Source organism: Carassius carassius, chromosome 43 (assembly GCF_963082965.1).
Source record: "Carassius carassius chromosome 43, fCarCar2.1, whole genome shotgun sequence".
Lineage (NCBI taxonomy): Eukaryota > Metazoa > Chordata > Actinopteri > Cypriniformes > Cyprinidae > Carassius > Carassius carassius.
The window spans coordinates 17,814,471-17,838,549 of NC_081797.1; positions in this window are offsets into that span (position 1 = coordinate 17,814,471).

The following is a 24,079-nucleotide window of genomic DNA, read 5'->3' on the forward strand; positions in this document are numbered from 1 at the left end:
GTGTTCCTGTTCATCGAGTTTAGATAAATGAGTCCAAGTTGTTGACACAAACATCATGTGCATCAGATGATTGTTAATGTACATCTATTACATCAGTGGTCTAGTCTCGGGTTCACTTATCTGGCCAGAGAGAATAACTTCATGATGTCCTCTGTAATGAGCTATGTCAGTCATGCCAATCTTGACCAGTGGAGTGGACAAGGCTAGAGGGACTTTGTTCTATATACACCCTCATGTCACTCCAAATAATCCAGAATATTTTAATGAGAGTTATGTTACATTATAGGTTAGGCATGAAGTCATTCCAAAGTGTGCTATGTGTGAAAGAGACAGGGGGCTTTCTGTGAGGTCTTTCACCTCTCAGTGGTTCCAAAGTGCTCTTAGAAATATTTTAAGAACAGTGATGAGGCACATCTTCTTAATTTTACCTTTAATATCAGTACATTATGGAGATACAAATCACAAAGCAGGATGGTGTATTCTTGTTTTCATGTTCACCTTCATATATCCTTGCTAACATATTGAAAAATGTGGTTTAAGTTTGAGATATCTGCATGAACAAGAATACAAAAGAAAAGCAGGAAAAGAACTGCTCGAAATTTCCATCTTTCGATTCTCTCGTAAGATGTTTCTAGAAGTAATGGTCCTCTGCTGGGGCCACTGTGTATCCTTCAACAGTCTGACCAAGATCAGAGAAATTCAATATTTTCATAGTGTCCTCTCTTTGATCTCCCTGTGTTAGCTTGCATCCCATGGTGAGGGTCCTGGGGAACACACACAGTGACTTTGCCCTGCGACAACAGGACATTAAAACGTAAGCTCAGGGTTTGGGACATGGATGGTGACGGGGTGACAGGTGTGAAAACCAGTCTGAAGACACACCGACTTTTGCCAAATTTAGCTACTGGAGGCCAAGAATAAGGAGGTGATGGCCCAGAGTGATGTCTCTGTTGTAGTTAGCTGCTGTCACCTCCATGGCTTTGTTGCTTTTGTCTTGGTGGTCCATTTTGCAACATTTTTTGTCACATGCAAATGGTGGAAGGGTTTGAGATGCATGGTGGCCCAAATGTAGGCTTTAGGTGATATGAGGAATGTGTACTGCTACCAGTGGCAATTTCACATAGCGAGATTCACACCTTTGAGTGTCTTAATTGTTTGTAGATGGAATGGAATGCAACGAATGGTGTCGAATGAGTAATTTACTGTATTTTTAAATGAAAACTTTTGCTTGGTCTTTTTAAAAAATAGAATGCCAAGGAATGCTTGTCAAGTCAATTAGACAAAAACTGAAAATGTACAGTATCCTTCTCAAAAATGGTTTGCACCTTAAGCTTTAAAAGGCTAATTTAAGTATTAACAGTCTGATGCTAAATGGATGCCACATGCATACTGGGAAGAGATTGTGTGAAACAGAAGGTGCTTCTTGCTAATTACTCTAATTTACAGTAATTAGTGAGGTGGGCATATCTCTCTTCCCCCTGGCTTATTTACTGAGTGTCACTAATCGCATGGATGGAAGAGAATATCTTAAATATGTCACCTACTGTTTGAAAGACCTGGTCTTTGTTAACATTTGGTTCAACCTGATAACTCTGGGTGTGTCCTTAAAGAGACAAGCACCATAGAGTTTGAACTTTACATAAATTATTTTGGTGGCTTTTTTTTCTGAAAGGAAATCAGACTTAAATGTTTAACATTGTTAGTTGAATCTAAATAAGTTCTAAACTAATTTATTATTATTGTTTTTAAAATAATAATTTCTTATTTGGTGGTGTGTTAACAATTCACACAAAATGTCACATTCTAAAAAATCGTTAATTATATTTTCATTTTGATGTGAAGAAATAAATCTCAGACTTTCAGATACTCAAACTTTTTTTCAAGTAATGAAATAAATTCAGCTATTGTAAAATGATTTGCATTTGTTGAAAATTTTTAGTCAACTTTTCTGTTCTTTTGTTTAGTTGCATCAGATTTGTTTTTCTTTAGTTTAATTTTACCGATACATCTTCTTGACATTTTATTGCAAATATGACAATAAAAATGTACAATTTAGCAGATTTTGTGTCAGTAAATAATATTATATACAAAAATAATTTTTGTTTAAATATTTTAAAATAAAATAAAATTTACAAATTTCTTAATGATAACTGACAATAATAATTATCATTATCAATGATAAATGCATTGCATCTGGCTGGCATTTTTAATAGGCAATGCATAAAGATTGCAAATCTAATTTTCTCTCAATTCACAATCACATAAATAATGAACTTTTTACGTCTTAATTCCCCAAGTTCCTGTTATTACTCTCTCAGCATTCAAGGGACTTAGTTACTGCAAAAATAATTTAATGCTAATCTGAAGCGTGGCTGTGACAAAAGCTCTGGAATGTGCTTGGTGTGGACAGTTATGAGTCCACCTTGGTGTTTACAGCCAGAGAGATGCAGTTCCCCTCCTAATGCGAGGTGTCGGGACCCCTGTAATACTGCTATCTTAGGTTACACGAGCATGAGGGTGAACTTCACAATAGCCAGTGGGCGCGTCCAGGTTTTGGGGCCTAAAGCCTAAAAATCTAAAGTGTTTGACATTGCTCATTATTACAGTTATATTTTGACTGAAGTCTAATTCTTAGTCGGTATGAAATTTGTAATTGTTTGTATTTCGCAGACATCAAATGCTAACTATGAAATAAGCTATATCATTTTGCTAAAAACATGTTGTATCATAAAATGCTATTAAACACAATACATGACACTGTTGTGGAAATGAGATTTGTTGATTCAGAAAATGGCATAATCCATCTGTGACCTATGACTATTGACTGCTGGACAATATTGGAAGACAAAGTTTTAAGTCTAGTCTAAATTTTAAGTTTTATACAGGAACAAAAGTGCAGATAGTGGAAGAAAAACTCTTAAATGAGACCTGAATTCAAGATCAACACCATCTCTGAAATGCAGTTCACCGTAAAGGGCCAGTTCAACCAAAAATTAAACTTCTTTCATCATTTACTCACCTTCATCTGTACAGATCTGTAAAATTGGTTAACCTTCGAAACCCAAATTGAGTTTCTGTCTCCCCATTTAAAGTCAAAGCGACCAAAATTAAGGGGGCATTTACTTTGCACCCTTTTCAACTAAAAATGTCAAACTTTGTGTGTGTTTTGGCTGTTCATTTACATGACAACTGTGTTTTGGGGTCTTGAAAATGCAAATTTTTTCTTCTTCCAAGCTTTATAATGGCAGTGAATGGGTGTTGAGATTTTGCAGAATGAAGTGCATCCATCCATCGTAAAAAGTACTCCACACAGCTCCAGAGAGTTAGTAAAGGCCTCCTGATGCAAATCGATGCATTTTTGTAAGACAAACATCCATATTAAAAACTTTATAAACTATAATCTTTACCTTTCGTTAATTACCGTATGCACGTTCATGAGAGACTGGTGTTCCAGCAGATGACATAGGTCGTGCCCTCTCAAGTTGAATTAAAAATATCATAATTTGTGTTTAAAAAATTAACCAAAGCTTTATGGGTTTGGAACAATGTGAATGTGAGTAAACAATGACAGAATTTTCATTTTTGTATGAACTGTCCCTTTAAATGTATAGGTCATATATTACACTACAGCTTGAATTCAGTACCTTTGGTATGCTGAGATCTAATATCCCCCATGTCCAAAATGCTAGTTCCCCTCTGGCAAACTCTCAGCTACGCCATCCCCTCATAATTCTCTTTTTTGTCAGTGCTGCCATTACTGAAAACTTTGGCGTGCGTGTGCAACATTATGGACTTTGTCCTATCAGCACTTGCGCCCTCTGCCAAATCTCCCCAACTGGCCTCGGTCAAACGGAGCAAAAGTGTCTGAAACCAAGTTGCACATTAAAGCACAGAGCTGAACTCTGGAGGCCCTACTAAGGTTCCAAGAAGTGAAACAGGAGCTTTTCGCTTTTTCAAAACAAAAGCGTACAGACAAAATGGGAATGGAAATGATGTGATTAATGTCCTGAGTAGAACATGCAATGGGTGGACATCACTTTAGGGGATTTTGAGTGCTTTGGCAAAACTACTGCATTTCTGACAGTGCCATTTGGATTCTGTAACGCTTCCATTGTTTGTTTGTTTGTTTGTTTGTTTATATACTTTATTGTCCTTTTTAAGGAAATTTGTCTTGGACTCAAGCTGCATTGATTCACAACATATACATACATACACATATACACACACAACCAATAAAAAGCTAAAATATTAACAGCAGCAACAGTCACCTCTTTCCACCATATAGGCAATAAAAAATAAAAAATGGATCCGATTCAACATGACTACATTACTACATCTTGCCATTTAACATATTAATTGATACAGCAATAAATGACTTTTTGTAACGGTTGCTCTTACACAATGGGACTCTATACCGTCTCCCTGATGGCAGAAGCTGATACATTGAGAATAAAACATGGCTTGAATCACTCACTATTGTCTGTGCATTTTTAAAAATCAACGATTCGTAATTTGATTGAAGTGATGAGTACTCTCTTACACCCATAACTTTCATTGCAATTTTTACAAGACGAGCAAGCTGTGATTTTAATTGGACCGAAAGATTGCCATACCAAGTTTCTCATTAAATGCCATGCCGAGTGTCTCATCTAAGGAGCTTCCCGACCCAATCCAGACTTTCGAATCCCCCGTTCCTTCCCAGAGAAGTTTTATTATCATTTCATGCACGGCCATTGTGGCCAATGGGCCACATTCGGTTAGATGAAGGTCTGGTAGAACCAGGAGCATTTTATAAAGGGGAAATTCCCCTATGATTTACTCACCCTCAAGCCATCCTAGTTGTATATGACATTTTATTCAGACAAATATGATTGGAGTTATATTAAAGCAGGTGGCTCCAACCTTTTTTACTTATTAAGGATCAACTGCAATCTGTTTGACCCCTAATATCTGACACATCAGAGCAATCTTTCATTTACTTATTTAACATGAAATCATCAAATTGCTACTCCATATCAATCGCATACAACGAAAATACTGAACAATAACAGCAATCATTAAAACATAATAAATAACAGAGTGTCATATCTATACACATTTTTCCCAGAATGCTCTTGCGACCCGGTAGCAATTCTTCCATGACCCGGTAGTGGGTAGCGACACGGTGGTTGGGGACCGCTGTATTAAATAATGTTGTGGCTCTTCCAAGCTTTATCATTACTGTGAATGGGTCTTGACATTTTGAGGCCCAATAAAAGAGCATCCATCCATCATAAAAAAGTACTCCGCACAGCTCTGTGGGGTAAATAAAGGCCTTCTGAAGCAAATCAATGCATTTGTGTAAGAAAAATATCCTTATCCTTAAACTTTCTAAAGTAAGTAAGTAATCTCTAGCTTCCACTAACTGTCATACTTGTGTTTACGAGAGATCCAAAATCCTGCTCCTGGAGGGCCAGTATCCTGCAGATTATAGCATCTCCAACACACTTCCTTGGAAGTTCTAGTGAGTCTGAAGACCTTGATTCCTTGTTTCTGAAGGACAATGTCTCTCCAGGAGCAGGACTGAATGCCTCATTAAGGCATCATAAAACTGAACCATATGAAATGAACTATTTAATCCAAGTCTTGTGCAGAGATATGATTGCCTCATATGATGAACAGATTGAAATGTGTGTTTTAAAGATTAACCAAAGATTCTATAGTGCTCCTATCATTTCTCATTGAATGCCAAACCAGTTGTCTCAAAGGGGCACTCCAGACTCTCAAATCCCCCTTCCTTTCCAAACAAGGTTTTATTACCATTTCTGAAGTGGTTTTGAAAATGTAAATGCAATGGGCCGCATTCGCATAGATCAAATGTCAGGCGGCACTGGGAAAGGCTTTTATTGGTCATTTCATGCCCATGCCAGGTGCAGGTGTAGCCCTCCAGATCTGGATCCTTTCCCCAACCGTGCCCTTGTGTACTGAGGCAAAAAAGCAGCATGCTGATTGTTTCCCGGACTGTAGGCTTTAAAGTATGCGGAGTGTAATCCTGACTCCTACAGCCTTGTGAAACATTAAATGTTTCTTTAAGCGCCAGTGGCGCCGTCCAGCCTGTTCTGCACTTAATGCGGGCACCATGCCAGCCTCAGGGTGGGGGGTCTGTGCTGCTGGCACTGAGCTTGGAAAATGGGAACGTGTTTTGCCGGGAGAGAGAGGAATGTCAACGAAGTGGCAATCGGGTCCAAACGATGAGAGATGTCGAGGGGCTGTGGTCATGGCCCTCCACCAACCCCTGTCCCAGTAGGGCCTGACACAAAGAAAAAAGCTTTGATGCCACGGAAGAGATACGGCTGTGTTCATATTTGTTTACACAGAGACCAAAAGCTTGATCCACTTTAATGAAATAGTTCACCCATAAATGAGAATTATTTTCTCAATGCTGTTTCTGTGGAACACAAGTTAAAATGTGATTGTCATTTTTTTTATGGTTGTTTTAGTTAATTGATACGTTTAAATTGAAATTCAATTTGAAAAATTTTAAATGAAATGATTTTTATATTAAATTGTGCATATGGAACTAAATGAGGGTGAGTATATCAACTGAATTTAAATTCTTTATTAATTTTCTGTTCCATTAAAACGCTTTTATTTTAACTTAATTTAAAAGTGTAAAATCCAACATGTGATTTTTTTTGTTTTCAGCAAAAGGAAAACAGCTCTGATAGTTGATCTAGTCCGCAATTCTGGGCACAATGCGTCTCAATGGCTTAACTCTTTAACTGCTCTTGTGGGGTGGCATGGAAAGGCTCTGCGAGGTGTTGACAGTGGACGTTCTGCTAGGGTCCTTTCCATGCCCAATCCCATCGTCCACGCTGCATTCACACGGCCCATTAACATGCGATCACCTCCTGAACGTCCGCTCCTGCAGACTTGAAGGAAGAGACACAGAAATCCCACTGCCATACATTCTGATTTACTTAATCTCTCACAGCAATAAATTTTCATGCATGTATGTCTTGGGAAAATTCTCATGGTCGGATCCTAGTGTAGAATGTCTTGTGGTCCAGTTTTGTTTAGTAGGATTTATTTATTTTTATTTTTTTGGTAACACTTAAAATATATATTAAAATAAATAAATAAATATATGAATTTTAAAATGTTTAAATAGACTTAAATTAAAAATAAAATAAAAGATATGTTAAAATATTAAAATATATGAATAAATTAAAATATATAATGCTATATAATATACTATTAATACATGTAATTAAAAGGGAAAATTCATTTCAGAATCCTAAGTGAGTTTCATGTCAGCTTCATTACTTCACAGATTTATTGTGATCGGTGCCATTACAGAGTTAATTAAGTTGAAACACAACCCGTTCTCAAGCTCAGGACTAAACAGGCTGAACCTTGCCTTTCTCACAGTCTCGTACTGTGTGTAGTTAAACCCCAATGTGTTTTACCGCTTTGGATTGCCCTGTCTGGCAGGATAAACACCATTGGGTATCAGATTTAATATCAACCTGTATGTCTGTATGCTCTGGGCTCCTAAAGAGCATGGTAAAGTGCTTGTGCCCCATGTATGCTGGAATGTGAGCGAGTGTGAATAATCACGCCACATCCAGGTGTATTTAGTCTGGGTGGCAGACAGGGTTGTAAATTGGTTGGTCTGGACTTTTGGATATAGTTGTGTTGCTGTAATCCATTTAAAAATCCAGATGTGACATGTTTTGACACTCAAGGCCTGTGGGAAACATTGTCGTTAGTAGAGAGTTTTCTCTCTTTTGACTGTATACAAATTCTGATTCGCTCATCTCTTCAGTTTGGGTCTTTCTGGCAGGTTTATCATTTGAGAGGATTCTTTCAAGGCTTTAGAAATGTTCTAGGCTCAATATTACATCTTTGAATACACACAAAATATACTAAATTAGCACTAGTGATGTTTGTAAAAGAACAGTTCACCCCAAAAATAAAAATTAAAAAACTGGTGAAAATTAACCACACTCAGGCCATCTAGGATGTTTGTTTCTTCATCAGAACAGATTTGGAGAAGTTTAGCATTTCATCATTTGCTCACCAATGGATCCTCTGCAGTGAATGGGTGCCGTAAGAAAAAGAGTCCAAACAGCCGATAAAAACATCACAATAATCCTCAAGTAACCCACACCACTTCAGAGCATCAGTTAACATCTTGTGAAGCCAAAAGCTGCATGTTTGTGAGAAACAAATCCATCACTCAAATATTTTTAAGTATTTTATAAATTTAAATCATCACTTCTGGACAAAACATCTATAATCCATTAAAACACTTCTTCTTGTGAGAAAGTCCATCTCTTGTCCTCTCACATCAAAACCCACCAGACATATTTGTTAAGAGCTGTTTTGGACTGTTTTTTTCTGGTAAACAGTGTTTGATCTGTGCATATTTCTCTCCTGATTCAGACAGGATGATTCATTTTTCTTTTTTTTTCTTTTCTTTTTTTACTGGAGAAAACAATATTATGGATAGGGAAATTGTATTTCAGTCAAAAGCAATGATTTGAAGGGAAAAAAAAGAAGAAAAAAAAAGAAAAAAAAACCTCCTTAATGTATTTGTTGGAGTATTGTGGATTACTTGTGGATTATTGAGATTGCAGTGCATTAGTTGTGTACATCACTTTGCCGTACTTTCATAGCACTTTTTTCCCCACCACATTTTGTAATTTTAAGAACTACCTGACGAAAAAAAAAATTAAAAATTAAACTTAAGAACTATTTACACTCTCTAAAGATTTAAATTAAACTTGGTTTTATGCATTTTAAGTTAAAAGTGTCAAAGACGTTTTGGCATTGAAGGATTTGAAAAAAGTTTGAGACCCCTAGAAAAATGAATCTACTTTGGACAAATCTTACAAATCATGTTAATAGCACAATCGTATTATGAACAATTTGAGTAAAAGGTTGAATTTAAAAACTACACTGTCTTGGCAGCAGCACGCAAGCTAACATGATCTACACGCATTAGAGCAAAATCTGATGATCCATGATATATTTTGGCGTTGTATCAGCTTTGAAAATCTCCAGATCTGAGGATTTAACTGTCAGATGAGTTGTCCCACTTCTCAACTCTCAGAGCTTCTGATTCGGTGCTTTCTCATGAGTTTGCTCTGAATTAGTCCACCACATTGCGTTCCTCTGCAAACAAATCTTTGACCCTAATTAGGGCGTCCTCGGTAGCTTTGACAGGTTGGGTTCTGTGGGACCAACACTTCCAGCTTCTTCCCAATCGCTGGAGCACTGACTTGAGAAGTGCTTGTCACAACGCTCCCTTCCTCTCTGACCTGAGCTCAGCGTCTTCTGTCACACGCTTTAGCAAACAGACTAGAAGCTGATCCCAGATCAGCGTTTCCCTCAAAGGGAGGGATCCCTGGAAGGGACATGTTCCAACATGCTGTTCCCGCCTGGGTGTTAATCACGCTGGACTGTCCCCAACCTGCCCTGCCCCTGCAGGGGGTCTTTAGAGGGGCGTCTGAATGAGGGGTCTTTACTGAGGTGACTTCAGATGAACTTTCCATATGAGCACTGGGATTTTTTCCCAAGTACTGCTTTGTTTTGTTTTGTTTTTGTCTTCTCTGTTATTACCACTGTTTTAATGCACAGATGACTCTATGATTTATGTATTGATGATCTTCTTAAATGGAATTGTATTGATGTTATCGTGCTCTGTGTCTACAGATCCTGTCCTCACCCTTGACCTGAGCACTATTGTGCTTTGTTGTTCACTGGAAAGCACAATGACCTTCCTGGACAGGTTACTCTGAAACAGGAAATCCAAACAGGTGGTCTGAACTCTGACTGAACATCTGCAAAACACATAAACCAGAAATATTCAAAAGAAACACTGCACAGAGAGGCCTGTCAGTTTAACGTGTTCATTTAGTACGATTTATCATTTAAAAAGTGTTGAAAAATAGGCATGCTTTATCACAACCTACCTATCTATCTATCTATCTATCTATCTATCTATCTATCTATCTATCTATCTATCTATCTATCTATCTATCTATCTATCTATCTATCTATTAAACTACTAATAAAAATCAAATCATCGTAAAATAATAAAATAAACGAATTACACAAATGTATAGAAAAAACGTACAAATATTGGTAACACTTTACTTACTACACTTTTATTAAAAGGTGCATAAGCAAGTCTACCCCTAAAAAAGACCCCTTGATAGCAATGCGTTCTGTTTTAGTCTGTCGATCTCAAATTCTCTGAGCATTCATGGAGGGAAATCCTCATTTCATAAAATAGATCAAATATTATACATAACATTCTTATATATTTTGGCTTTTAGAGTGTGTCTGGTCAACAGTAACTACACATCATCTAAACAGACATCGACTTAGATCAGATTCTTTGTGGCTAAAGTGCTCAGAGAGCAGCTATATCGGCACATTAAACGTTTCTTTCATAGCACACATCAGACAAGCCTTACTCATTAATCTCAATAGAAATGACGAGAGACATGCCAGCATAGCGAAAATGAATTGTTATGAATTATTCATTGATTATGTTTAGTCTTTGCCTGACAAGGCTCTAGTTAACAGGTGGACTTCGTGGAGGGGGTTGTGGGCATGAAATTGGCACTGGCTGCCTCTAAATTACACTTCAGCTTCCTGTGCCTCGACCTCCAGGTCTCCGACCTACAACTGCCGTGTATTTCGTGTGACTAACAGCTGTAATTCTCCAATTATCATGCTGTGTTGTCCAACTGTGCTGTAGTTTCAGTTACCAGGAGTCTGTGGCCCCTGACTGGGGATGAGAGGTTTAAGGTGGGCTTCTGCACTGGGCTTTTGTTCATTAAAAATGTCTTTGGGGAGCCAACATTTTTTTTTTTCTATATGGCTTTGGAGCGATTCCTTTTGGAATGTTTATTTTCAAGAATGAGCATTGAATTAATGAGTTTTGAAAATGAGAACACTACATTTATTTTATTTTATTTATTATTATTTTATTTTATTTTATTTTATTTTATTTTATTTTATTTTATTTTATTTTATTTTATTTTATTTTATTTTATTTTATTTTATTTTATTTTATTTTATTTTCATTTTCATTTTATTTTATTCATTTCATTTCATTTTGTTTTGAAGCAATAAGCCCCAAGAAGTTGTGGCTTAGACGAAGCGGAGTGCCTAAAACCTCTTTAGCTGTTATAAATTCACTGTAAACCACGGCTTCACGGGGCTTATTGCTTTTACAAAATGGTTATTTCATATACGTAGTAAGGTTTCACAAAATAAAACAGAGCAAATAAAGTGTAATGATGTTAATAAAAAGAGTATTCCACCAAACAATGTAGTTCCTGAGAAAAAGTTATGGTTGAAATAAAGCGGTTGCAAAGCAAGACACAAATGTAAACAAAGGGCCCGTTCAAGCCATAACTATAACTATAAAGATAACGATAAAGATATAGTTATAAAAATTAATTTCAATATTAAAGAATAGCAGAGTCCACACCACAACTTTAACGATAAATGCACAGAGAAACAATATCGTCGGAATCACTTTCAGTACTTTTTGTTTCCCTGCTGATGAACGATAAAAATATTGACAGCCAATCAGAATCCATACCGCTATCACAAGCTTGAGAATTTAAAGCGGCAGACGCGCCTGTGCTAAGGGTAAACAGACAATATCGTTCGCTGGTGTGGACGATAATACCATTATCTTTATAGTGATCTTTATAGTAATCTTTCGTGGTGTGAACAGGCCTTAATTTACAACAGCTTCGAACATGGCTCAACCAATTCAGAATCAAGGACCAGAACTATCCATTTTATAATTTTTAATTGAACAGTTATTTATTATTATTGTTATTATTTAATCCAGATCTCCGTATGATTTTTGTTACCTCTGCGTCTTTTTATTTATCTTTCGTGAAGAATGGAGGCTGTGTTGGAGTGTTTTGTTTGTATTTTGGGTGCTGGGTCATATCGCTATACACCATACTAGAGGTCTTCACAGTGCACCCGAGACCCGTCGACCCGGGACCCGACCCAGGACCCGTACGGGTTCGGGTCTATATTTTAAATGATCAGCCGGGTCCGAATCTATTACCTGAGGTCCCGGGTCTGTTTAACATTGTGTGTAATACCCGTGCGATCAGAGTCATCGGAATCTGAGAACACCCGGCCGTGATCAAACACTGCTTGTGGTTTTTGTAACTTGCAACTTGTAAAATTAGGAAAAGAAAAGTGTGAGCAAAAAAAAAAAAAGAAAAACGATCTCTATCTCTCTCTCCGCTGTCAGAAGCAGAGCGCGCAGACTCAGAGTTAATTCAAGTTAAGCACGGTAATAATGCTTGCAGACTTGACACACTCATATTTAATATATTTCAAATCAAAATCTGAGGTGAACTGTCACATGAATGTTTTCTATGATGATCAAATTGCATTAAAAAGCATATTTTAGGTTGATCCAGCTAGCACGCATGTGCAGTCTCGAGCACATTTCATGTTTCTATGGCAACCAGTGAGGGACACTTCGACCGCAAAACCGCACTTTACATTTTCTCTCATTTTTATAATAATATAAATGAACCGTTTAATATTAAAGTTTTTGTGGTCAGATTCAGACTCGACGCAGAGCAGAGAGCACAGAGATCAGATGAAAGCAAATAAAAAACGTCATATGCGAGTTAACTCGAGTCAGAATGTACATGTGCACAGTTGCATTTGTCATCCGTCACCGTGAAATCAACTGGACTTTTGAAGCTGAAATAATGATTGGATTAAGCTTTCAAATAATAGACGGGTCTGGGTCGGGTCCGGGTAGGCATTTCTCGGATCTACACGGGTCTGGGTCCAGCTTTTGAAATAATAGACGGGTCCGGGTCATTACGGGTACATTACGGGTCTCTTTCGGGTTCGGGCACGAATTTTTGGACCCGTGAAGACCTCTACACCATACAACTATACATTTTGCTGAAAGAGAAACCTGAAAACTATCAGAAGAGCGAAAACAAAAGAATGATTAGATGGAGATGGATGGCATGTATAGAAGCATATGATAAGAAACATTCTTCTGTTCATGAGATATAATGTTATGCAAAGCCTTGACATCATATCCGGCAGATAATTCAGTTACATTTGAATGATTTCAGATCTACACCACCTTTTTCATTCTGAACTAAATTGTACTTGGTTGAAGCTCAGTTGGATCAATTGAGGTGTTTCCACAAAGGATATTCAGTCCAATTGAGCAATGAATCTGACTAACACATGTAAACATAATCAAATTTCAATAGGCACAACACATTCTAATTGCAAACTTTCATTGAAACTTTTTTGAGCAATTGGTGTCTAAATGGATTTTAAAGCATGAACGCGACAAAGTCATGGTCATATCCATGGTATTTCTTTTTCTGCTGTCTCTCCTTCAACTTTAAATCCCTCGGGATAAAGTGAACTGTGACATTACACAGCTTTCTCTCTAATTAACCAGTGACTTTTTCCAAGACATCAATCCGAGTCAGTCTAGCTCCAAACAAAAAGCTAAAGATCCTCTTAGCTATCAACAGCGAGGACCCGAGAGGTGAAAACGCAGTGGAACCTGATGAAAACAGCATTTAAATGCTCCATCTGGCTACTCCATTTGAAGCAGGACATTTTCAACACTTGCAAGGAAAGTGTGAAAAAAATTTTACCTTCTGTGGCACAAGACACATTATAAATAGTCCCATGAGTGTGTTATTGTGTGATGTAGCCCAAACCCTTATTGCTTGTGCTTGAGATTCTGGTATGGTGATAATCTAGGCCAGTGTGTGAGCAACATGATTCAGCTTTTGCTTAGAGCAAGACAGAAACCCAAGCAACTGTGAATATTTCGACAAACTCTGTACATTTGTCTATGAAATTGAATATGCAAGTGGTGAATCCACAAAAAAGGGGGAACTTTCATGTCCCTGAGGTTATTAAAATAATTTAAATTAAAATACTTTTTAAATAATAATAATTTAGTTGAATTAATTTAATAAAAGCTTGTATTTTATTTTTAAATAATCACATTAAAACTTGGACTTGGAAACTTTTTAAAATGCTTTCACCATCATTCACCACAAATATAATCCATATAAACCATAAAATCAGTATGCATACATTCTATAATATAAATGTAAATTATAAAATGTTTAGAACTATGATCATCAAAAACAATCATAAACATTTGTTTTATTTATTGTGTAAAATATTATGTAGTTTTTTTTTTTAAGGCTGTTTTACAATTCTGGTATCAGAAAATTAGTGTAATTGTTTACCAAGGAGATGAGATTGTTAATAAAGATGTTTTAGATAAAATTTAGACATTTGATGTTTGAAAATAGGTACTGTAAATTGATATCACAATCCATATGTGCAAATTGTTTATTGTGCAACTGAGATTATGAAAAAAGAAAATAGAATAAAATGTATTTATGAAAATAGCCTTAACTAGACAAAGTAGTCTGCCATTTTATTCAAAAAGCTTTTAAAATCTTATTTCCATTTTTGTCATTTCCACCACAAAATATAATTTTTGATGTCGTGGAAATGTCACTGTAGCGGGAATTTTCATTACTTCCAATGGAAAAATGGTAAGAAATAACAATACTATAGAATAACCATATTTTGCTTTCACAAAGAACTCATTAGTGAACAGTTCTCAACATAAAAGATTTAGTGTGAAGAACATTTTTAAAATCTCAAGAAAGGTTCCATGAATGTGAAAGGTTCTTCATGGAACCATCAATTCCAATAAAGAACCTTTATTTTAAGGAGTTTATTTAGTTCCTTTAGTCCTCAGGGACAAAAATGCCCAAAGATGTAGAAACACCCCAGTACATGTTTACTGAAATGTTCATTTCCAGCAGAACCTTTCATAACCAGTCAATTCTGGTTTATTTCAAGACTCTCATTGGTCCAGTTGGCTTTTAAAAAAATGCGGAGTTTCTTGTTCTACTCGCCTCAGGTTTCTCAGGGCGTCGGGGTCAAGTTGGCCATCCCATCCAGAAGTTTGATTGATAGTGATGTACCAAAATAAGAACAGCCAAGTCATACTCACATAACACGCATATCAGCAGCTGAGAAAGCTTGGTCAGACGTCTGGGAAGAACCAGACACGGATGAAGCTTTATAATCAGTCTAATCTTCTAGTAAATACACTGGAATCAACAAGCTCAACAAGTCCAAGGACAGAAAACGCCTTCATCAAGAAAAATTGTGTATTTGTATTAATGATTTGAGTTTAGGGAAACTTGATTATACTAATGTCTTATTTTATGTTAATTCGAGTCATGGCAATTATTGTTTTAATGGCAAAAAAAAACTAAATAGAACTTTTAAGTTCTAAGAAATAGAAAGTTTTTTTTTATTTAATGTACACTCCCTTTGTCTTCCATTGGTCAATTAAACAGGTAGTCCCACCCCAAACTATTGCTATTGGTAGAGCTTTTAATTGTCAATGTTACACAACTTTAAAATTGTAATTTTGTATATTAAATTCTGACCACATATATTTTCTTTTCTTTTTGACTTTTCTGTTTATCTTTAGGTAGACCTAGTCGTTCCATGATTTAGGTGTGGAAATGGATACGTCGTGATGATTCCAGCCACTGTTTACTCAACTGCTGTGTCCTAACCCTAATGTCTGATTCTTGACATGATCCATGTTAATGCTGACAAATGACCCTTGGACCAGAAAGACGGAGAAACGCTGACGTGTGGGATTTCTGCACATATTAAACTTGCAAAAAAATATGAAAAAGCATCTTTACATTGCATTTTTGCATCTTTACATTATTCCTTTTCCAACTCCTTCTAAGCTGTTTGTCCGATTTTCACCAAAATTGGCACAGATCATAATGACAAAAATTTAAGAAATTAAAAGTTATTAGTCAAACCATTTTTGAATAATGCACAAACAAATTTAACCAAGAACACACCAAAATACACACTGTTTAAGAGAAATGTTCCACTTTAGCGTATTCAGATCAGAATTGGTAGTCACAAGCGTGTTCTGAATGTACATACACAATTTCAGCCCTGCAGGACCCACTGGGCAGGAAATATGAAATATTTTAAAATGTTGCCTTTTGACCAAAATTCAGAAGACTGCGATTCCTTGCGTAAATTGTAAATTAACTTTTTTTTTTTTTTTTTTTTCGCAAGAAATAATTGTACGTTGGTAGTTCTAAATTCTACAAATGTCTCCTAAACACATGAAAATAAGTTCTGATTCTGACATCTAAAGGCACAATAATATATATACTAATATATATTCTATGGGGGGATGAAAACTTTTGACCTCAACTGTAATTTTCGAGTGAACTGTCCCTTTAAGCCATCACTTAGGCCACACTTTCCATAACAGTTATTTTGTTTAGAAACAAGCTGAAATTCATTATGGTTTTATCCTGTTTATTAGTAATGGGGAAACTGTTAATGAACCTATTAGATCTGAATCTGATCTGGGTCAGTCACGGTATTATTTCAGCTGTCGTGGATTTCATTAAGACTTTTCTCTGCCTAAAATTAAAACTCCAATTAAAGTCTTTAATAGCAAGTACATTCATCACAGATTTTATACAGTTCACGAGTTCACCCTTACATCTAATCTGAAAGTGAATAGTAAGCATATTTTGGCGTGCTGTCCTGGGGGAGTGGTCCGGGCCCCGAGCTTAGCCCGAACTCAAAGAACTCTCCCTATCCCTAATTTTGGATAAAATAGATTAGAAGTGAGGAGTTGGGGTGGAGGAGGGATGCCGAAAAACTTTCGTAGGACAGGAGGTAGGAAGGCTGGATATATATATATATACTTGTTTTGCTAGTTAAGATGGTTAGCTAAACGAGATGTACCTGTGCCAAATTGGATGATTATCTGATCGTGCTCCTCCCGAACTTTGTTAATAAAACCCCATATGATTTAATGCTCTCTTTGCACCCTCTGATATATTCTTTGATGTTTAGGAATAGCACTGTGAGGTGTGTAACTGTAAAGCCTGATTGAAAACTGCTGTGAAATACATTAAAGCTAGAGTTTGTTCTGGTTTAGGGCCTCAGATCTTGTCATGCTGATTAAGGTAAGATCACATCCAGTGTGGTGTAGATGGTCCAAAGCCAACACTACAGTCTGTTTAGCATCTCTGCATGATGCATGCATTACATGCTTAAAAGTGCGGAGCATCAAACACTTACTTGCTCTGGGAATTAAACCATTATACTGACCTGAGATCAGTGTGGCTGTGGGTGCAGAGGGCCATGAGGGAGAAAGCTGGATTAAAAAAAAAGAACTTTACACTTATTACTATGGGAGGCTGAGGTGAGACGAAACCCATTGAAACACTTGCAATACGCATGAAAACTTGCGATACACTTGCATATATATGTGAATCACTTGCGCATACATGTGAAACACTATATATCTGTGCATATATATGAAAGAGATGCGGTTACATAGAAACTCTTTGCATAAACCATGCTTCTGTTTCCAAATGAACTAAACTTCTGTTTGCAACCAAACGACTACTGGACACACTGAAAATGTTTATGCTCTCTCACAGGCGAGAATGTTTGAAAGTGCAGTCAAGATTACAGGGTATATGCAAAGAGTTTCTATGTAACCACATGTCTTTCATACGGAGCCCCGCACATGACACGCAGGAAAAAATATAAGGCTAAATCATGTGCATGATTTACTAATTCCATCCATCGATTTGCTAAAGCGTGTACACGATTTAGCAAATCAAGCGAACTGAAGGAGTGGATGCAGAGTTGCCATATCCTTCATACTGATATTAATTATATTATTACATGATTTTTTGTTTGACTATTAATCAAGTTATGGCAAGAGTGAAATGTGTAACCTTATGTGCTCTTATGAGATATTAAAGAATCCTGTTCTAGCCTGTATTTCTTTTCCTCAAGATTAATGTCCTCATATTATGTGTGTGTATCCAACCATAATGATAAGACACTTGCCAGTGCTAGAAAGCCTTGAATTTTAGATAAGTTCTCTGTGTATGTGTTAGTATCTGTCTGTACAGGGAGAAGCTCAGACAGTCCCAGGACAAACGATCAACTGCCTGTGTCCAGCGTATCAGATATACGTCTTTGGAGAGTTTATCTAGGTTTTGGAACCAATCAGAATTTTGTTGACTTATGTATTGACGCAATTAGTATCCTCTGCTGATGAAATTGCAAATTATTTTCTTCAAGTAAAATTATTATTATTAATTGAACTCATCTCTGACTCCTGGTCTTCATTGCGACATATCTGGTCCTTGGGTTTTAACTGTAAATTCCCCTACAGAACGCAATAGTAAATCGAGGGAATGCAATAGTAATCTTGTGCACGTTTTAGTAAATTGAGGGAACGAATTAGTAAATCGTGTGCAGAATTTATTTATTTTTTCTTGCATGTCATGTGCGGGGCTCTGTACTTTCAAATATATGCACAGATATATAATGTTTCCCATGTGTGCGCAAGTGATTCACATGTACGTGCACATGTTTCACATGTATGCGCAAGTGTTTCAATGTGTATCCCAAGTTTTCAATGTGTATTGCAAGTGTTTCAATGGGTTTTGTCTCAAACGGCCTCCCATAGATTACTCACTGTTTAACTTACATTATTCACTGTACAAGTTCAGTACTTTTAATAGTCAATGTTAAGTTTTACATTTAAAAAAAATCATACTTCGTCCATACTTATTTCATGTTTCTCTTTCTTTCTTTCTTTCTTTCTTTCTTTCTTTCTTTCTTTCTTTCTTTCTTTCTTTCTTTCGTCCTTCCTGTATGTATACAGGAATTATACATACAGGAAGGAATTGTATACAAATTGAATTTGAATTTATTGTCAATTCTTCCACATGTACAGTAAATACATACATGTATGTATTTACTGTACATGTGGAAGAATTGACAATAAAGCAGACTTGACTTGACTTGACTTGACTTTCTTTCTTTCTTTCTTTCTTTCTTTCTTTCTTTCTTTCTTTCATCCTTCTTTTCTTCCTTCCTTTCATACTTCTTTCTTTCTTTCTTTTCTTCCTTCCTTTGTCCTTATTTCTTTCTTTCTTTCTTTCTTTCTTTCCTTCCTGCCTTCCTTCCTTTCTTCATTCCTTTCGTTCTTTTTTCCTTCTTTCTTTCTTTCTTTCTTTCTTTCTTTCTTTCTTTCTTTCTTTCTTTCTTTCTTTCTTTCTTTCTTTTCTTTCTTCCTTGTCCTTCTTTCTTTCCTTCCTTCATCCTTCCTGGCTTCCTTCCTTCATTCCTATCGTACGTCTTTCCTTCCTTCTTTCCTTTCTTCATCTTTCTTTCTTTCCTTCCTTCTTTCCTTTCTTCATTTTTCTTTCCTTGCTTCATCTTTCTTTCTTTCTTTCTTTCTTTCTTTCTTTCTTTCTTTCTTTCTTTCTTTCTTTCTTTCTATGTTTCATCCTTCTTTCTTTCTTTCTTTCTTTCATTGCTTCATCCTTCTTTCTTTCTTTCCTTGCTTCATCTTTCTTTCTTTCTTTCTTTCTATGTTTCATCCTTCTTTCTTTCTTTCTTTCTTTCTTTCTTTCTTTCATTGCTTCATCCTTCCTTCTTTCCTTGTTTCTTTCTTTCTTTCCTTGCTTCATCCTTCCTTCCTTCTTTCTTTCTTTCGTTCTTTCTTTCTTTCTTTCTTTCTGTATATTTTTTTATAAATACATGAAAAATGCAATTTTTAACCACTGCTAAAATTGAAATTAAACTGAAATGTAATGAAATAAAAATATCAGATGAAATAAAAATAAAATAAAATAGAAATAGAAAACTTATTCAAAACATAAAACACAAAACATACAAAAAATATATTTTTTAATAAAAGCTAATTCAAAATATTAATACATACTATTATAGTAGGCCTATATAATATTCTAAAATTATCACGTTGATATTTTTCACCCTTATTTTTCATCCTTTTTTTTTTATTATAAACAATACTCATAACAAGATTTTAATTATTGTGATTATGTAGTTTTTCTTAGGAAAAAGGCTTCAAGGCTTATTATAATTTGTGTTGTAATATTTCAGATGTCATGTGGTGTGACTTTCAAAAAAATTATAAATTAATAATCCATCTTATTTTGACATTTCTGACTTGTTTTTAGAGTCAGTAAATTGATTGAATGATTAATTTTATTTTTTATGCATTGCTTAAAATAATTCTAAAGCTAAATACAAATTATACATTTCTAAGAATGATATTTAAATATATATATATTTAAACTTTTTTCTTTATAGAGGACATTCATTGCCTAAGAGCAAATTCAGTGCTCAATATGCCTAATACAGCTAATCAAATCCATGATTTTCTGTTTATTATTTGTAAATATTGCCCGGTGGCCTCCAGCGTTTCATAGTGCCATCATTAGTTTCAAATTTCTCTCTTCTGTTCCCTTAATGGACTAACAATTTAAGCAAACACCCCTTGTGATGTTGGATATGGACCAGATGGGGCGGCTAAAGTGCTCCTGTCCCACTCTGCTCTTGAAAAGCTCTGTACGGGGCGTATAGTGACAGAGTCTGTCACAGGCCTGTCAACACTGACAGTCAGCTAACTGCACAAATCATCAGAAACACATACAGCAGGACGCCCTGACCTCCTGCAAATGGATCTGGGATTTGCCCTCTGGAATATCAACAAATATGTTTCTGCCAGATGAAAGGATACATTTGTAGCATTTTAGTCCGTGTGGCCTTCTCAAATGCCAAATCGAACTTTATCAGAAGCAACATTTTTACCTCAGTGAGAATGTACAATGTTTCATGCTAAGCTAAAAGTTGAGACTTGCCAGTTTTCTTTGCTGAAGCAATTTGCTAAAAGGTTGTGTGTTACAGTGGTTAAAGTGAGCTTCAATAGACTTGTTTTCATAAGAGTAAAAACTACAATAGGATAAAAGATGCTAATCTTCAATTGTTACATTTAATCGTCACTATGCAAATTAAGTTGTTAGCAGTCCTGCAGCTTGTCTCATATCTGCAAGCTTTTTTTTTTATGTCATATCCACTTTAGCATAGCGGCTAGCATTCCAGCGGCCTTCAGATTTCCACTTGCCTTCAAACAAAGCTCGTGGAGATCAAAAGCCCACGGCCGTCCTCACAGATCATCATTGCCTCTCCTGCTGTCAAAATAGTGCGTTAAAGACGACCTCCACAAAAAGGAGCTTGTCCTGTGGGTGTGTGAGAGGTGGCAGGTCACTTCCTCAGAGGTGTACGGGGGACAGATGTCGTGCTCTCTCCTTCCTGTCACATGGTCACTTCATTTCTCTGGGCTGACAGGAGCAGGCCTGTCCGTGCTCAGCTCATTAAAGTAGCTGCTACACCTGATTCTAACATTAGCATGTGTTCCCACGCTTGAGCCCTCCTCCCCCGTCTGGAAACGACCCCAATCACGCACTTTTAGGGTCTGTGAAAGCAGTCTCTGATAAGTGACTTGTCATTGAGGGGATTTTTCACTTGTTGGCTTTACAACAGTGAACTAAAATTCACAAACGTTCATGCATGTGCTGTGGTATTTACAGTAATTATGCAGTTTGAATATTCATTTTGGTTAGTCCAATAAACCAGAGAAAAGACATTTAAAATGTTATTAAACTTTTCTGTTTCCAATAAATGCTGTTCTATTCATTGTATCAAGGAAAAATGTATGACTGTTTTCACAAAAATATATAACAGCCAGGGCAGGACTTGAGGTTTTGTTTGGGCCCTATACCTACACTACAAAAAGTCTCAAATAGAACATCATTATGGAGTAACACAAAATACACAAACATATGTTTTGAGGTTAATAAACAGTACAATTAATATACAACATGTCTCGGCTAGTCAAAGTTTAAATGTAATATAAAATATGCCTTATAATATAATAAACAGGATGTGTTCTCTCTTTTGAGAGATCAAAACCCTTAACTTATTATCATATCTGTGTCCTTTTATGTCCAGTTTTTATTTAATCATAAAAAAAAATTGACTAAAAAGACATGCTGGCTTAAAGGGATACTCCACCCCAAAATGAAAATGTTGTCATTAATGACTTGTCATTAATCACCCCCATGTCGTTCAAACCCGTAAAAGCTTTGTTCGTCTTCAGAAATAAATAAAATATATTTTTTATTAAATTATTTTAATAATACTTATTTAAATGTGAATAACATAATTATGATTAAATTATAATGAATTGTATTCCTTATTATTTTTATATATTATTTTATTATTCATTTAATTCTGTTTGTTAATGCTGGTGGAATAATAATAACAACAATAATAACAATATACATAAAACAAAATGATACAAAAGTACATGCAGAAATATATAAACAAAAATATATATTGTGGCATGTGTTTTATTAAATTACAGGAAGTTACCTAAAGGGCAATAAACTGGTCACATACAGAACTATAATGCTTTCTCTCATTAACTGAATAATTTCTTATAGGCTTGAGTTGGAGAGCATCCTTGTTCAACTTTATGTGCTTAATATTTGTGAGATATAACACAAATACCTTTAATAATGACAGATGTACAATAAATCATTTTCTATAGTACAGATTTACATGTAATAATAATGTTTAGCTATTTATGTAAAGATGGTTTGAGAGTAAACTGTTGAATGCTGGGTTGTTACTGAACACCTCAGATGATGACCATCACAAATATAGCTGTTTTAGTGTGCAGTGAAGCCAGCAGTGATGAGATTTCTGATGTTTTCAAGGCAGCTGCTGTTCTAGTCCCAGTGAGAGCAGTGAGCGTCTGTGGACTGCATCAGTCGTGAGTGAGTGCGGGAGAGCGCGGCCCTCGTCGTTTAGGCAGGTGCAGCTCAGGACCTGCTGCTTGGGTGATCACACTTTTCCTCAAAGACTGTATCTTTTATCCCCCCTAAACTTACCCCTCAAATAAAACTTCCTGCATTTTTACATTGTTAATAAAACTTTATTTAGTATGTTTATAAAGCTATTTTAATTATGAGAACTCTATCTTCATAAAACACGGTAATGTTGATATACCAGTGAAGTAAACATGTCATTATACTGTACATATTTGTGTCCAAATAATCACATAAACATGCACTCATATTTTTATTTAGTTTTGCACACTGATGCAGGATTTTTGACACTTTACCAGTCAAAGAGTTGAACACACCCAGCATTATATTTTAAAATAATGCTAGTCACAAAAATTTTTTTTTCAACAATTAGATGTTACATTTACATTATTCATTTAGCAGACGCTTTTATCCAAAGCGACTTACAGATGAGGACAGTGGAAGCAATCAAAAGCAACAAAAAGAGCAATGATATATAAGTGCTATAACAAGTCTCAGTTAGGTTAACACAGTACACGTAGCATGGGATTTTAAATAATATCATATAAAGAAAACATATAGAATAAAAAAAGAATAGAGCAAGCTAGTGTTAGAGGTCTTTACACATACAGACACACACATACAATTGCATAATTAATGAAAAGAAAATAGAATATAAAAAGATTAGAAAGGTAGTTAGATTTTTTTAAAGAATAGAATTAGAATACTGAGTGTTAAAGTTAGAGGGTCAAATAAAGATGGAAGAGATGTGTTTTAAGCCGATTCTTGAAGATGGCTAAGGACTCAGCTGTCCGGATTGAGTTGGGGAGGTCATTCCACCAGGAGGGAACATTTAATTTAAAAGTCCGTAAAAGTAACTTTGTGATTCTTTGGGATGGCACAATCAAGCGACATTCACTTGCAGAACGCAAGCTTCTAGAGGGCACGCTAGCTGTAGATGTTATGTAGTGAATGAATTTAATGCATTACATAGTGCATATTAAATCAGATTAAGACCTTTTTCCACTCCAACTACTTTAAATTTTTAAAATGGATCCTGTTTCAAAAAACGTTTACTTTTGTAATTAAATTAAGATGCATGGGCAATTTATATTGTGATTTCATGCATTTAAGCACCTTTGGGTCAAAATGTTGACATCATGATAAATATAAATTTAAAGCTTTTCCAACCGTCGTAGTGTAAGAGTTGTATCTGTGTGCATTTAAAGTGTGCACAAATACAGTAAGTT